The 16,061-nt window shown below is 46.9% G+C and overlaps 1 protein-coding gene across 5 annotated transcripts in view; it reads left to right on the top strand.

The window, feature by feature from the left end:
* The window catches only part of NTN1 (netrin 1), a 129,349-nt gene that overhangs the window by 2,462 nt on the left and 110,826 nt on the right, over positions 1–16,061 (top strand). For 2 of the 5 annotated variants that reach the window (XR_013835940.1, XM_079966055.1), the window contains exon 1: positions 15,039–15,296. The exons of 1 other annotated variant lie outside the window; for it this stretch is intronic. The gene's annotated coding sequence lies outside the window, so the exon portion shown is untranslated. Of the gene's footprint in view, positions 1–14,061; positions 14,335–15,037; positions 15,297–16,061 lie in introns of those variants that run through there. 2 more of the 5 variants (XM_079966056.1, XM_079966058.1) reach the window with 2 other exon arrangements.

Here is a 16,061-nt window from a genome sequence, read left to right as displayed (position 1 = left end):
GGGGGAGGGGGGCGTGGGAAATCTGATTAACGCGGGATCAAGCGCCAGAAAGTTTGCTTCCCGCTTTTCCCTCCAGAAGTCCTACCATGCAGAAAGTCCTTCCTTCTAAAATACTAAAACACTCCAAAGAGAACAAAACGATCATTTCCTCCTCTTCCTCCCCGCTGCGCCCTTATTCCTTCGCCGTTGCGTCGTTCCCCACCAAGGGAACTCTCCAAACCGAGAAATCCCGCCGGCCAACTTTGCCCTGAAGCCTCTGGGACAGAGCAAAACGGAGGTCGAGCTTGTGAGCCACTGAGCTGCGCTTCGCGGGGACCCGCCGTCGCGTAAAGAGAGAGAGGAGAGGTTTCCATAATATGTAAAGAGACCTTAGAAAGGGTTGGGGAGGAAAGAGCGGTGGCGGGGGGCCGGCTGAGAGACGGGTCGGGAAATTCTGAAATATTGGCGATGTGGTACATCCATGCAGATAAAGATGCCTTCGCACAAGCAGGTATCCCACCTGGCGTCACTGATCTTAGGAGACACTGGCCTGGCGACAACAGAGGCCTGTTGTCACTGTGCTTTGCCGTCAGTGAAGGCGCTTGGTCTTGGGTTCTATGTATCCAAGACGCCGCTTGACCTGACGGTCATCATCCAGTGCAAAACACACACCTGGTGGCGACTCCGTCTAGCTCAGGGAACACCCTCCCCCCCCCCATGTTGCTGGACTGCAACACCCATCACCCCTGAGCATTGGTCATGCTGGCTGAAGATTGATGGGGATTGGGAGTCCGGCCACACCTGGAGAAGCACAACTTCTCCACCTCTGGTGTAACACTTTCTTGAGAAGTAGTGGTAGCTCCCTTGCCTTGGAATTGACTAGATTTTTGAATTTTTTTAAAAAAAGGAATATACAGTGGTACCTCGGGTTAAGTACTTAGTTCGTTCCGGAGGTCCGTTCTTAACCTGAAACTGTTCTTAACCTGAAGCACCACTTTAGCTAATGGGGCCTGCTGCTGCTGCTGCGCCGCAGGACCACAATTTCTGTTCTTATCCTGAATCAAAGTTCTTAACCCGAGGTACCATTTCTGAGTTAGCGGAGTCTGTAACCTGAAGCGAATGTAACCTGAAGCGTATGTAACCCAAGGTACCACTGTAATAGGGTTGCCTTGTGGAAATCATCTTAATGCTGGCCTTGAACTGTTTTCTCAAAATGAAAGTCTGTTTGGGCTTCCTTGATTCTGCAGCATAAGGATTTTAGCAAACCCGGCAGCAATTGGCCTTAAGGTCCGGCAGGTTGACTAAGCATTGTGCATCGTGATCCTATGCATGTTTACTGAGAAGTATCCCTTACAGTATTCTGTGGAGCTTACTCCCAGGTATCTGTGCACAGAATTGCAGTCATGTGGAATAGGTCTAGGAGATATCCGAGATTCATTGTTGAAGATTACTATAGTGCATACACAAATGTACCTATGTTTTGGCTGCATAGGCACTAACCTGTTTGTAGCACAAAAATGTAGCTTTTTGCAATCCATAAATGTTTGTGCTGGTCGTCATTAATCCTGCCCTCCTGAACCCTGGATTAGTTTAGCTATGTCTTTTTCTCCCTGTGCAGGCCCCAGCTGAATGAAGAAGGAAATGATGATTGCCTTTTGGTCTATTTTACGCACACCCACAAGGTCATTGGGCAGCTAGGGAGACACACAAACAAACAAACAAACACTGCATTGTCGGACACCCCATTGGGTAATGCAGAATAAATATGCAATGAGCTCTTATTTTCAGAATGAAACCAGTTCCCCAAAAGGGGTTTTCATGGGCAAAAAATATGTGATAGATCTAGGTTATGTACAGACTAGGTAGAAAAAACAAATATTCAGTCTCCATTGATTCGAGAGTGAAATGTTGTGTTCATACCACCTAAGTTGGTATTCATTTGTTTTCCTCACTTTTTTGTAAGGGGTTGGAAATAAGAATAACGGAAAAGGTTAGGGATCTCAATCCAGTTAAATCATACTTGAAGTAGAGCCATTGAAATTAATGAACTTACTTTGATTTCAATGGGGTTGCTTTGACTAACATTAGCTTTCACCCACAACTCTGTAAAGTGGTTAAGCTTTGTCTGTCTCAGTCAAAGAATTCACACTTTATGGGTTTGAGTATGTCTCCTCTCCCCCAGTAAGGTTTCCACAGTGAAACCATGACACCATCCAATCCAATATTCCCTTCTGGTGATTCCCAAACTTTCCCCTCCATGGACCACTTGAAAATGGTTGAGGCTCTTGGTGGTCCACTTAATGATTCTTCCGCCCATTGCAGCAGTTGTAATGTGCTGTGGTAGATGTGTGGTTTTTAATTGCATTTGTATTGCTTCTTTTATTTCTTATGTAGTATTTCATTGTCTGGCAATCTGGACTCTAAGGAAATCAAATTGTAAGTGTTGTTTAAAGGCATGCCACAAAGTCCACCTGAATGAAACTTGTGGACCACTGGTGGTCTGCAGACCACAGTTTGGGAATCCCTGGTATTTTTTTCCTAAAGTGGTTGCTTCTGGAAGTCCACATGAAGGTCCTCACATAGTATTTGTCCATAGCTCTCCAGTTCAGAGGTCTCTGTGCCTGGAAGTTCCATTCCCACTATCATTCATCAGTGCTCTCAGACTTCCCTGTGAATTTGGAAGCTCTATACCCCATGAATTTGAAATCTGAGAAAAGAAAAGAAAACCCTCATTCCACCTAGGGGCCATCTCCAGATGGACTGCCAAAACAAACAAACAAAACCAATGATTAAAGCACAAATCAGGGGTGGGGGGGCACTCATTAGCCCTGTTAAAAGGCTAACAGTATAGGGTAAGATGAGACCAGCAATAAAAAATAATTTGCAGCACTTCCTGAGTCTTTGTTAAAAACAAAGAAAAATCCGTTTACAAATATGAGAGTTTTGCATAAGGTGTCTCTGTCTCCTTATGACATAAGAAGTTAGTTTCCAAAAGCGTGTCCCGAAACTAGGCGGATTACAGCATAGAAATGCCCACTCATTAATATTATCAATTATCAATTATGAGCATAATAAAAAGCTAACTTGATAATTTCCCCCACTTTCTAGGTCATTATGGTTTCTTTATAATCCCCTTGTCTTTGGAATGTTAGTACAGACCATTCTGTTGGGGAAAAAAGCCCTTGAAATAGCAGACCTCACTGCTCTGGTACCTCTACTATTATATATTTGCTGGCAGGTGAGTAGAAATGCCTGTTGGTTTTATTTTTTTTAGGATTAAAAATTGCAGGTCAAGGAGACTCTCCCACATTTGTGCCATGTAATCCTTGGCATGTTTACTCAGAAGTAAGTTCTGCTGTGTTCCACGGTGCTTACTCCCAAATAAATGTGTTTAGGAACTTAAAAAGCCATGGCCAGCTAGTTTGGGCCACGCTATGCTTTAATGCAATCGGAGGTGGGTTTAGGGAAGCACAAACAGTCACGCCCCCCCCCCACTGGACACTGAGCCAAAGGGGGGCACCTCAGGGCACCACAATTATGACATTGTGCATGTGCAGAATGGAAGGTGAGAGGAAGGGGGACACTGAATTTCGGCCTCACACAGGGAGCTGCTGAAATTTGAAAGACTGAAGCTCCTGATGCAGTTAGGGGCTCAAGTCTTCTGTTGTTAGATAAAATAGAAATGGTTGTTGGGTATGCTGGTTGAGGGTGATGGGAGTTGAAGTCCAAAATATCTGGTCAGCACCAGGTTTAGGAAGGCTGATCCTGATCACTCCTGTGGTTATTTCCAGCTACTTTTTTATATGATGAGATACAAAGAATGGTCTAGGTCAAAGGCATGGCCAAACTTGGCCCTCCAGCTATTTTGGGACTACAATTCCCATCATCCCTGGCCACTGGTCCTGTTAGCTAGGGATATGGGAGTTGTAGTCCCAAAACAGCTGGAGGGCCAAGTTTGGCCATGCCTGGTCTAGGAGCAACCGATGCTACAGTGTTATTGAAGCTAAGCAGGTGTGGATGTGGCCTGGAGATGAGGCTCCTGGGAGGCACAGATAAGTTGCTATGAGTTTTCAAAGGTGAAGGAAATAAATGCATGAATAATAAACACAATCTAGGGCACCCTGTAATATAGCAACAACTATCAGTAGTGCATGACCTATGCTTAGATTCAAATAGTAGTAATGGTTAGTAGCCATTTTGGGTATGTTGCCATTTGAGTTTTCAATGGGATTCACGACTCTGTGCTGCTTTTGCTATCCACTGCTATTTCTCCCCTCACCCCTCCTTCATCCATTGCCATTTCCAAACATCTAGATGAAAACTGGAAATGGGATGGACACTTGAACAGATAGTGCCAGGCCAGCTTTATGTTCCTTCTTGATGGGTGAACCAGTTTGGTAGATATGGGGAATGAATATTAACTACACCAGCAGCCTGCCTGCCCTTCCCTCTTTGGCTTGCGGAACCACAGCTTTGTTTCATGATGGTAACCTAGGGAGGCTCCTTAGGCTGAGAGAAAGTAACTTGCCAAAGGCCATCACCCAGGGAGCAGGGATTTGTATCCGCCTGTCTCTATCTTACCCCAATGTTTTGCCCACTGCTAAATCACATTCCCTCCTCTATGGCACTTAGTTCAGAAAACCAGGGAGAATTGTATGCCATCCCAGATAACTCGCCTGCCCAAAAGTCAGATGTATAAAGAAATAACTTCCCCCATTCTTTCTTTCACTTGTGCATTTGATTGCAGAGGGCTTTGACTCTTGGAATCTTGCAGCAAATAAACAAGGCTCATTATCCAGAGCAGCTGCTCTATGAGAAAGTTGCCACCATCAGGCACAATATATAAAATTGTTGTTGCTGCTTTGCACAGTTCTGCCCTTTCAAAAATTAGGAAAAACTAGGTCAAAAAGTTAGCAGCATTAAGTGAGGATACAACTGGCCAATTTTGCATTCATACAAGATTTGGATCTTTTTTCCAATGTGAGTGTGGCACATTGGTATTTATTCAGTTTTGTCATATTGCTGGCTATCCGGGACATTTTGAATTTCAGTCCTGTTCCTGTCTTTTGTACTCATGTGATTGACTTTTCTTTTCTAAATCATGGTCATTTATTAAAAGTAGCCTGTACAACTTTCAGTGGAGTTCATTTCTATGCAAGGCATTTAGGATCAGGGTGCTAGGCTGCAATCCTAGACCCACTTACCTGGGAGTAAGCTCCATTGAATTTACTGTTCAGCACATCAAAGCTAACTTCTGTATTAAAATGTATCTAGTGAGCAGCATCTGCTCCACATTTTAAAGCATCCAGCCTCTGGCTGATGGACCAAGCCTTTATAGTTTCTCCTTGTCCCCCCTCACCCCCTGCCGTTCACCCCTGTGAACTCCGCCATTGCTAGAATTTTTAGAGGGTTATTTTTCTCTCTCCCTTTGAAAGGGTAAAATATGGCAACGCATTTGTTATATTGTATCTGTTGGCTACACGGCTGTTGAGGAAGCATGGGGAAATTCATGGTGTTTGGACAAGACAAACATTGTTTCATCCCTAAACAAACCTCCCTGGAGGTCAGCTTGGTTCATTCCACTGCTGCAGCCAAGAAGCAAAGGGGCATCCAGATGATGTGAAAATCAGACCTTTTCAGTTGTGGAGGGGGAGGGTGGGGATAAAATAAAACCCAACCCCTCTGCAAGTAGACAGGCAGACAGGAAAGCAAGAAAAGGTGCCTGATTCCCATTGCCTGACTCATGCAGAGACGAGCTGACAACTGATCTAAGGACATATATTAAGAAATGCACCCCACTCATTTTTTAAAAAAATCCGGTGCAAGAGGTTCAGGTGTCCACTACAATGTTCTGCTGACTCCTCATTTATACATCTATCACCTCAGCATAATCCAGTCCATCCTAGTTTATCAATGGCAGCATTAAACTGGGCTTTCCTCCTATCAGCTTCTTATGCACTGAGAACAAGGGTAGGGAATCTCAGGCCTGGGGGACAAGTGTGGCCATCTGGGCCTCACACCTCTCTGTTTAATCTGTTTCTTTGCCCACTTTTGCCTCTGGCCCTGCCATCTTCTGAGGCATGTGGCCCTCAGAAGACTGCTCTGGAGGGAAGATGGTCCTTGGGCTGAAGAAGATTCTCTGAGCCACTCTCCTCCCCCAGATCATTCAGAATGATTGGCATGCATTACCACCAGGTATATTGACATCTGCATTCTCAAACAGGATAGGGTTTTAGCAAGTAACTTCAGCAGTAAATCACATCATTCCAAACTGCAGGGTTAGGTTATTCCTCCTTCAGGCTGGCAAAGCAGAGACTGTAACAAAACCATTAGTAAACCACTCTTGTTTAAGAGCAAGCTGCCAATACAGACACTCCAGAAGGTAAACATTTTCCTATCAAAATAAATTCTTGCTTGGAGAACATAGGTAATGAAAGCAAAAACAGCAAAATGAAAACTTGTAAGGTGGGTCTGTACAGTCTTAACATTTTCCCCACACTGTAAAAGAGGGACAAAGGCTGAGAGAGGTTTTCCCTAGTGAATTCATAACAGAGGTGAGATTTGAGCTAGAGGCCTCCCAGTGCATTGCTCAGCTATTTAGCCATACTCTCACTAAGTTCTTTCACTCCCAAATAATGTACTTCTGAGCCAGGCACAAGTCAGAATAAGAAGGAAATAGCAAAACTGACTGCATTTCATACAGTATTTGGTGCAATGGAGGAGTAGCTGCCACACCACCTGATTGCAAAGGGGTTGATGGTGAGCTTTTTTGGAGATTTCCAACCCTGGAAATTTTAGAATGGAGGCAGAGGTTGCAGAGAAACCCACTGTCACTTACCTGTGAAAGATGCTTAATAGAGAATCCTGCTCGCTGTGCACTAACTGGTACTAGAAGATAAATGTAGGTCAAATATAAAGAAGGGTAAAGGGACCCCTGACCATTAGGTCCAGTCGTGGCTGACTCTGGGGTTGCGGCACTCATCTTGTTTTATTGGCCGAGGGAGCCAGCGTACAGCTTCCAGGTCATGTGACCAGCATGACTAAGCCATTTCTGGCGAACCAGAGCAGTGCACAGAAACACCGTTTACCTTCCCGCCGGAGTGGTACCTATTTATCTACTTGCACTTTGACATGCTTTCGAACTGCTAGGTTGGCAGGAGCTGGGACCAAGCAACAGGAGCTCACCCTGTTGCGGGGATTCGAACCACCGACCTTCTGATCAGCAAGTCCTAGGCTCTGTGGTTTAACCCACAGTGCCACCGGCATCCCTTAGGTCAAATATATATTTTGTTAAATTTAATTTTGCAGTTAAACTGTTTTCCATTCCAATATACTATCCAGTTGTTGTCCCCCCCCCTTAACCTTAATATATATATTTTGGTATAATTTGGTAGTGGAATGTTGCATGGTCATTAAGCGAAGAGCTGTGGCAAGCTAGCCAGCTTTTGAAAACTGGCTGTATGGAGGTACCTAGGCAACCAGTGGAAGCAGATACCGCTTTGGGGGGTAGTGGGGCTGACCTGGGCTGTAGCAAGGGTCTGCAGTACACAGAGCTGGATTTGTGCATAAGAAAAGTTAACTACAGTTAAGGCCACAAATTATGAGGAGCCTCTAAATACAAACAACAACACTAATTGTGAAGATTTTTTAAATAATAATAATAATAATAATAATAATAATAATAATAATGGAAACAGGAAAAACAGACATCATTATTGCATCACAAATATATATTTCATGCCTACACCATTAGTTGATATATTGCATTTAAACTTCTACAGATTTAACTATAATATGGTTTCCATATTTGATAAGTAAGAGATCACAAGGTATAGCCATTTGAAGTTATTTCATATGCAAATAGGCTTGTGGCAAGCTACATGATTTAGCTAGCTTGCTAGTTTTTGGCTGCATCCTCAACTATGCACTAGTATTTATGCAAATGTAAAATGTCATTACTTCTATTTTTATTGCCCTTTCTGTTAGACTAATACACATCTTTTGGGTAATGCTCTGGGGGCCTCTTCAAGGCGACACAGCTTAGGGCCTCAGTGTGTCTTAATTCAGCCCTGGCAACAAAGCGATGGCTGTGTTGGCCCCAGAGACGAGGCTAAACTGGGCTAAAGTATGTTGCAGAATAAAAACCCCAGAGACGGAGGGATCTGGCTGGAGTGCAATACAAATATCAGAGGGCATCTCTTTAGAAAGGCCTGGGTATGAGATTTCTTGAAATGTCTGGGTTTTGTGAGAAGAGAAGTGGGAGGGGTGAGAAAGGATTGATAGGGATTGTGGGCAGGGGGTGGGTGTAAGGAAGGGGTTTGGGGATATGGGAGGGCTTTGAAGGGTTAGGGTCCCCGGGGACAAATCTGAATAATATGAACTGGTTGCACAATTGCAAAAGAAAGAGGACTGTTACCTAGAAGGTCTGATGGCTCAGCTATAGCAGGGGTACTTGCTCAAAGGCCATCATCATCACCAGCTCCTTCCTCAAAGTGACCTTTCCATCAAATTAGTTCCTGGCTGGGGGTTTTGTGGAACTGGTATTTTTACATAGAAGACTCACACTGCTCCCCCCATTGCCACCCTCTGTAGCTTTCAGTGGCTTATGCAAGTTGGGCGGCAGATAAGATGTTTTAATAAATTGTGGATAGTGTGTCAAGTTGATGCTAGGCTGGCTGGTTGTTTTTATGCTAGCTTTTTGACTACCGTGAAGCGTGGCTGCATTTAGATATTTTTAAATAACACTTGTATTGATGTGGAGGACAGTTTACACTGCTTTGCAAAGTATCTTTTCTTTAAAAGCAGCTTATAACCACCTTCATGTTGAACTAAATTGAAATGTATACCTCTCATACAGTCCTTTAGCATCTGATTCTAGGTGACCCCCCCCCCCAAAAAAAGTTCCCAAATTGGCATTATAAGCATCCATTTGTTTTGCTATAGGTGTAGACCCCAGCTGATCTGGGGCTCCACTTGCAAGTTACTCTTGCAATTGCAAAGTGCCTGACCTGAACCCAGAGCCCTTCATGGTGTCTGAGAAGCCTTAGGCTGCAATCCTAACCATGTCTACTCTGAAATAAACCCCATAGAATTCAATATGTAGGGCTTACTTCCTGGTAAGTGCATGGGGATGGGACTGTAGCCTTAGAAAGGAACGCCATGTCTGCTTACAAGGGACCAATTTTGTTATTATTCATAATAATATTTAAATTACAGTGGGCGTCCCAGCTTTTTGGAAAATTAAATAATCTAAAAACTATACTATTGGAGTTTGACCCTTACTGAGTGATTAGGGGTTGCAGGGGGAAGGGGGTCAAAGAGGTGTGACAGGGGAGATGCTTAGGGGGTGAATTATTTTCCCCACAAGGAAGAGGATTATTGGGATCTCCAAGCTGTTACCTGAACTCTGGAGGCAAAGTGGGAGGAGGAGAATGGGGAATAAATTTGAAATCACACCAGAGAAGGCCTTCTGGATGTGCAATAAGAGCTGCGCCAGATTTCCTTATTCTGCTTCTTAGGCTGCGATGCGCAACCCGATCCTGTGCGCCTTGCGGCAGAAACTATTCAGCATCGTGCAGGGTTGGACGCGATTAGCGTCTTAAGCTCTCTAACAAATTGCACCAACTTCCTTACTTAGACAAGGGACAGCAATGCCTGCTTGGAGCGAGAGAGAAGAATAAAGGGGGAAAGTCTCTGATTGGAAGTCTTCGCTATAGCGAAAGCAAGCAAAAGACCCTGCAAAGAGAGGAGGGGAAGGGGGGGGGAGTGTTGCCCACCCGAGTGCAGGTTCAAAGAGGGGACAAAAGTAAAAAAAAAAAAAAAGTTCTGCTACGTACGTATGTGCCTTCCTTCACCCGTTTTTCTGATTGCTGAACAGCGTTCAGCACAATATAAATTGTGGCTAAAGCAGAAAAATTCCGCGCGCCCCTTCCAGCCACCCACAGGGTTTGGGGTGAGGTGGAGAGCCTCTTCTTTTAACATTATGGATGGTACCCTTTCTATAAGGCCAATATACTGTATGTGCAGGAATAATATTTGAAGAAATGCTCCTTTGGATCGGTTCTAGTTGTTGGATATTTTCCTTTCAAGACTTTATTGCGGACCGAGAGGGGATGGGGAATTTGCAAAGACCCGAGGAAGGGGTAGATGCGAGTGCAATCTCTTAGTAGTTTGCATGCTTCGTTGAAAAACGGAGTCTCGATCAGAAGTCCTTTAGTTTCTCTATTATTGTTGCCTGGTTGTTGTTGTTGTTGTTGTTGTTTTGGGGTTTTGTTTTGTTTTTTTGTAAAATGCGGATATTCCTGATAGCCAGCATATTTGCACTTCAATGCTAAATGAGCAGGCTTTGACAGAACTCCTACAGATTTAAATCGAACTGCAAAAGCAACTCTTAACGGCAGGCTTCACAGTTCTGAAAACATCCAGATAGCAGCTCAGATTCTAGAGGTAGTTATATTTTATTAATCCAAACGGGACACTGGCTCCACCAGCGCAGCGATGCACACCTTAACGATCGGAATATCATTAGAATAAACGAATAGTTTACCTTTAAAACTAAGAATCAGTCCTGAAAATCTGAGAGTGAAAATCTTTTGTGTTTTTCATAGCAGCCTCATAGGCGGGATGGGGAAGAAACGGGTATCTAGAGGGGCCCATTATCATCATCATCATAGAATCATAGAATCATCATCATCATCACCATTTGAATTTGTATACCGCCCTTTATTCGTACATCTCATGGGAAAACGAAATTAATTCTACAGTGCCTGAGTAGAGAAATGTTCACAATGGCTTTCCACTAAATATTACAATTTGTTTGTTGTTGTGGAAATAGTGGCTTTTTCTAAACAAGAAACGCACTTCCATTGCTCCCAAGACTATCACCAGCACATTAAAAAGCAAAAAACTAGGCTCTCGTTGTGCAAAAACTCGGAGCTCGAGCCCATGGACGTTAAGTACCTTTTAGCCCCATCGACTTCAATGTGAGGAAGTTAGCTGTCTGTGTAAGGCTCCTGGAAGGGAATCACAGACCTGTCCTAGTATGTAGCCTAGACGCTAGTGCGCTCAGCTGGTCCTGCTTCCTGCTGAACATGCTTATAGGTTCCCGCTTCGTGTCGCCGGCTTAAAAGCAAATGGATTTCAAAGCACTTAATTTTGGCTGGATCTCATGATGTGTGTATGTGTGTGAGTGTGATACCTTCGAAATTGTTTGTAATGCGTTTTGAGATTCGTTGCTGCAAGTTAATTTATATATTAATGAATGGATAACAAACAAAAACATCATCCAACTCACAGTTTAATTACAAACAGCAGCTATTATTGCAGAAGTCGCCCTGGATAGGAACCGGCCCAAGGCCAGACTGAAAAGAGAGGCACTTGGCCCCATATTCTGCATCTGTAATCAACGAATTAATTCATAGATCGCTGTGGCAGAAGGAAGTTTGTATGAAAGTAGGAACTCGGGCCTATTTAGAATTAAAGAAGCTACAAGAAAATGTGCTGCTTGGGGTGATTTGGAATAATGTAAGAGGGTGCTAAGGGACGCGCTAGTCCTTGGCAGCCGGCTGGAGCTCGTTTTGCTGCGCTGTTTAACTACAAGGCAATCCGCCCTGCGATTTAGGAACCCCCCCCCCAACTGCCCTTGCCTCCTCCTAGAACCCACATACTAACTGAGCCAGCTCCTACAAATAGTTTGCCGAGCGCGTTCCGCTTGTCAGCCACAGCATCCAGCGCCTCAAATCGATGGGAACCTTTTAACTTCTCTCCGGAGTTTACTCGGCAGTTTAATCCCAGCGGAGATCTAAGGGTCTCCCAACACGCCCTCCCGTTTATACATACGTTACAAGCACCAAATTAGCACCTGGCGAACCTTGCAAGACTGTATTATTGCCAGTTACTGCAGCTTGCACTGAACGCTCGGTCAGCGGCTGATCTTATATACATTTGAGCTTTTGCGTAGAAATGTAGCAGGCACTGACTGTACCTTCGGCTTCACTGTTTATACCTTTTCCCCGGTCCCCATAGCCCTGTAGAAAACATGCCCTGCTCCGCCAACTGCGCATAACCCTTCGTGCCTCAGGTACAGCAGTGGATTCCAGTACACCAACGTTTGTGTCACAATGACTCTAATTTAGTTTGGTGGTGGCAGCGGGGGAGGCGTGGGTTTTTGTTTTTAATTATTATTGCTATAGCAGACGAACAAGGCTACCTTTCTGGTTTCTTCTTCTTCCAGAAGTCTGATATTGTCGTTTCTTTTCTGCCAGTTAAAACACCCGTCCATTACTATCCTTAGCCCTTTCCACCCGGAAGCAAAGCTTCGATCAGCTGGCGGATCTCAGCTTACTCTGTGTTTATGATTTTTGTGTGTGTGTCTTTCTGGAGAGAGTAGGCGCATCTCCCGTTGTAAGGGATCCTCTGTGCAGGATACGGATGCGTGGCTAGAGCACAGGCACCAGGGTGTCCCAATCCAATCTGCCAGAAGTAGTGGATAGACCCTCGCTAAAAAAAAAATGTGGAAAATAACTCTGCTCCCAAGCAATTTCAGTTGGTTAGCTGACCGACAGGCTGGCTTGAAGAGAAAGGACAAGGGCCGGGGGAGGATAGACTGACTAGGACTGTAAAATGGCAGGTGCGAGTGGACCTCTTCTGCAGACTAAGGTAACTGCATCTCAAGAGGAAAGCATTCTCCTTTTTTCTTGGTACTTGTGCATTCCTGTCTACAGGCTTTTCTGCCTTCACACAGTGCCTAGTCAACTTCATGCTCTGTGTACGTGCACGAACAGAACAAATATAAATCTCAGTGCATCAGTGTATGTGCGCTCGTGAGAGTGACCAGCCGTTGTGTCAGAAGAGGATTTCTATTTTTTATTTTTTGCAGACGCTATGGGCCTCGTGGCTCCACCTTCATCCTTTCGCCACGCCCATTTAGAATCCTCTCCCACCTGTGGCCATATCACCCACCCCTCTTTCGAATGAAACAGACGGGACAACCTATAAAGAAAAGTACCTCTGAGCATGTACAGAGTGCCTTCTCCTCGCCACTGTTCCCCACCCACTTAAAATGAAGAACCAGGTTTTCCTTCTAGGCCTGAGTTCGAGGATCCCAATATAGGTTTGGGCTCCAACAAGGCATCCCTTGCCAGCCCTGGGAAAACTCCGTTTTAAATCTCGTGCCGGGTTTGAACCTTACTACGACATTGCGGACCTTTCCTCCCCTGGGAGACTCAGTTCCTCTTCTGAGCTGCCATCCCTCCGCATTTCTACTGCAGAGGTGGAAGAGACCAGGGTTCTCGCGCTTTAAAAGTTGCGTGGAAGCGGGAATTTCAGGGAGGGTTGGTTGTCTTGTAGCCCTTGGCAGGTGTGCTGCGGGTGACAGAACTGAGAAAGCAACGCATCAGCACTGGGAGTGGGTCACGTCTAGGCCCTGGGCTGTAGCGAGGGATCTAGGCAGGGCGGCTTCTAACAGAGGAATCGGTGCTAGGAGTCGTCACTTTCAGATGTTGCAATAAAACTTATTTCCCGGCCAACAGCGCCAGAGAAGTAATCTCTCTGGAAGCGGAGGTGAGGTGGTGGTGTCCAGCTTTCTCGGAGGAGTCTGGAGAGCGAATGGACTTTCTACGTGGGCTCTGGGAATTTGCGTGCGTGTGATGCCTCTTCATCCTTTTTCTTGGCGAGTCGCTTGCGGCCTTTGAATGGGATCCCAAACAAACCGATCGTGGTGTGCGCAGTGCGTGTATTCAGTTATAACATTTCATAACACGCAGTCTGGGCGAAACTAGGCTGGCTAGCCACCGCCAAACACAACCCAATATACAAAAGTACTTCTCTACAATCACATATACGCACACAGTACGAGAAATTGGCGATGGAGCCAAGACTTCACCCTCTGTATCCAACGAGTCCGACAAACACTCCATAAGAGCGAGTGAGGTGCTTGTGGGAAGCTAGGACTTGTTAGGAAACGACGGGATTTCGCCACACAGGTCTGCCCAAAGAACAGAGATAACACCGGAATTCCTCCCCAAGGAATTGTAATGAGCACATAATTGGGTGCACAATAAAAGGCAGCTGGATTTATTATGCAAGTAATAGACGAACAGCAGGAAGAGCTGGTAATAGATGTTCTTTAGACAGGTTGACAGGATTCGACACCCTGGAACAACCAGGGGTGTGGGTGTGTCGCTCGAAGTCGGCTTTAAACACCGGAGGAATAAAGGAAGGCAAGAAAAAACACACCGGGTAGTGGGAAGAGAAAGGAACTCTGACGATCCTCGCTGCCAAAACACTGTCGTTTTGCCTCCAGCAAGGAAGAAGGCGCTGGGTATTTTAACAACTCGCACGAGTTTGCCCCGGGAGGTGAGCAACAGATACGCTTAGTTCACTCGCAGGAGGGAAGAGGAGGGCGGCTGACGGCTTTCTGGAGCCCAGCTGGATGGCTGCGTGTTTTGTCTGGCGGAGTATTTTCGACTAAGTATTTTAGGCTGGTGGGAAGTTTGGCAGCGCAGCGCGGCCGGAGGTAGCTAAAGAGGCCCCTGTGCGTGGTATCTTTTTGGACACGGGAATTCGGGGATGTCTGATTTACCAAGCGAGAAGATTTGCCCCCCTCCCCCTGCCCCAGGTGGCTAACCGGCTTGGGATGCACCCAGTCCTTCCTTAGAAACTCCACCAGCAGGAGCTGAGCCCCAACAGCAGTTCGTCGGGACGAAGCCCAGGCTTTTCCCTTCCCTTCTCCCGGGCTCCTCCACGCTAGCCGGAGCGCGAGGCACTTCGGTCTCCCTTAGGGCAGCCAAACTCGGGTTTGGCCGCGGGACAGGAGCTTCACTCGTCGCCCTCCTTCCCGGCCGCAAAGCTCGGCAGCCCGCGCTCGCTCACCCGGTTTCCCCTGCGCAACGGCTCTTGACTGCCCAGTCTCGACCCTCTGAGCTCGCGGGGAAGGGGCCACCTAGGAGGGCCCGATCCTGCAGTAGCTGGCCAACTCCCCCTCCCCCGGCTCCTCCCCCTCCGGCGCCGCCCCTTCTCCCTCCCGCCGCGCGCCCTGCCAGCCCCCCAGTGGATGTCGTCGCTTCTTCCCCCGCGCGAGCCCACGGGGTGTCACTCCTCCGGGATGACCTCAGCCTCGGCCCGAGCCGGGCGCGTCACTAGCTCCGGGCATCCACGGAGCCTGGCCGCTCGCTGGGGCCGGACGATGGGCAGCGAGCGCGACCCCTGAGCCACCGAAGCCCGCTGGCTGCAGCTGCCGCCGAGGAACCAAGTCCGCCACCCGCGAAACGACCGCCCGCCCTCTAGCAGCTGCGGCTGCTGCTGCCAAACCAAGCAAGGTAGCTCGGAGGGACCCTAGGAGGGCGGCGGAGGGGAGCTTCGAGGCGGGAGGGAAGGGGGGGTTGGAGGTCTCTTTAAGAGAGTCGCGGCTGCCTCAGCTCTCCGGGAAGAAGAGCCACGCCGGGGCAGAGCCCACGTCTTTGCGCGCAAAAGGTTCCTTCTTTCGCGTCGCCAGGTAGGGCCCCGAAAGACTCTTGCTTGAAACTCCAGAGAGTCACTGTGCGGAGCAGCATTTTTAGACAGATGAACTGTTGGTCGGTCTGCGTTTCTATGATCCTCCGGTGCGAGGGACGGAGTCCTGGGTGGCGCTTCCGGATAAGTTATCTCGCTTGAACCGATCAGGGAAATTCCCGCCGGAGGCTGCAGGATGCTTCCCGGAGCTGGGGAACCTCCCGCATGCCTTGTTCCAACTTTTGTGGGCCGGACGTCGACCTCTCTCTCTCGGCCACCAGTGTGCCCAGATTCCTTCTTGCTAGGGTGTGTGTGTGTGTGTGTGTGTGTGTGTGTGTGTGTGTGTGTGTGTGACGCTGAAGCGAAACTCAGGCGGCATTTTCAAAGCAACCCCAAGCTCAGTCGCCTTCTCCTAAGCAGGCGAGGGCAGCGAGTTTTCTCGAGCGAAGGAAAGAGCAATTTGCTCTCTTGGCCAATACAGTTGGAATAACTGAAAAAAGCCTCTCCCCCCCCCCCAGCCGTTTTGGAGTCCCATCCGCCTCTTTTCGTTTCTCTCTCGTTAAGAGATTTGTGCAGTACGATCCTATGCATGT

Source organism: Podarcis cretensis (genome assembly GCF_951804945.1).
Source record: "Podarcis cretensis genome assembly, chromosome: 2".
Lineage (NCBI taxonomy): Eukaryota > Metazoa > Chordata > Lepidosauria > Squamata > Lacertidae > Podarcis > Podarcis cretensis.
This window is presented reverse-complemented; position numbering and strand designations above follow the sequence as displayed.